General features: G+C 41.3%; 1 non-coding gene across 1 annotated transcript; it reads right to left on the reverse strand.

Annotated features, from left to right (window-relative positions):
• Positions 1-298: 298 nt before the first annotated feature.
• LOC142179647 (small nucleolar RNA R71) lies at positions 299-405 on the reverse strand. The gene has a single exon (XR_012708192.1). It is a non-coding gene; the product is annotated as a small nucleolar RNA R71 (small nucleolar RNA).
• Between the last annotated feature and the right edge of the window lie 622 nt (positions 406-1,027).

Consider the following 1,027-nt stretch of genomic DNA (forward strand, 5'->3'; position numbering starts at 1 on the left):
ATACAAGCTGAATCATTCCAAATCACGAATAATATGCTGCATTTGTTGCAAAACAAGGGACTATTTTCGGGGTCACAAGTCGAATATCCTCAACAGCACTTGAAAATTTTTCTATCAATCTGCAAAACCCAAAGGCAGCCCAATGTAACTTCGGAAGCAATCAAATTGCTATTATTCCCATTTTTAGTGATAGGAGCTGCCCAGACATGGTTAAACTCACTCCCCATAAATTTCATAACAACTTGGGAGGAGTTAGTCAGGCAATTCGTGAACAAGTTCCACCCCCAACAAAACCGCGCAACAAATTGATGACATTTTGAGTTTTAAACAGAGACCAACGGAAACATTGCATGAAACATGGGAGCGTTTTAAAGGGATGCTGGTCATATGTCTGCACCATGGCATTCCAGATTTGATGTTGGGACAACAGTTATACATAGGATTGTCAGATAGCGTGAAGAACATTGTTAATGCTTCAGCTGGTGGAGTATTTTTGAGTAAAACATGGAGAGAAGGTCAAGGTTTTCTTGACAATATGGCACAAAATTTGGGATGACCAGAAATGCACCTATCACTACAGTGGTGCACTCAGTGCCTCTAGATCCATCCAATTCAATGGCTGAAAATATGGCCACCTTATTGACACAAATGCATATTCACCAAAAAGGTGGAAGAGTTAGGGCAAAAACGGCAGGTACATATTGTAGATACTACTAATGAGGTATTGTGCATATCTTGCATTAGTTAGTCAATTGGTAACCAGTGGAATGCAAAACATGATCATCATCACTACCCTGAAGATATGAATTATTTGTCTAATTATGGAGGTCAGAGACAGGGTGGTCAGAGTTGGGGTCAGCAGAATCAGCAGTACAAACCATCCCCATCACAGTTCAACAGTGGGAATATGGGAGGTATGAGACCCCCCAACAATATAGCACCTTACCCAAGGCCACAGGGATAAAGTAATCAGAATCAATAGTAGGGGTATCACCCTCCTCAGTAGCAGTATAGTGGAAGGCAGGAA

The sequence above is a fragment of the Nicotiana tabacum genome, chromosome 3 (genome assembly GCF_000715075.1).
Source record: "Nicotiana tabacum cultivar K326 chromosome 3, ASM71507v2, whole genome shotgun sequence".
Classification (NCBI taxonomy): domain Eukaryota; kingdom Viridiplantae; phylum Streptophyta; class Magnoliopsida; order Solanales; family Solanaceae; genus Nicotiana; species Nicotiana tabacum.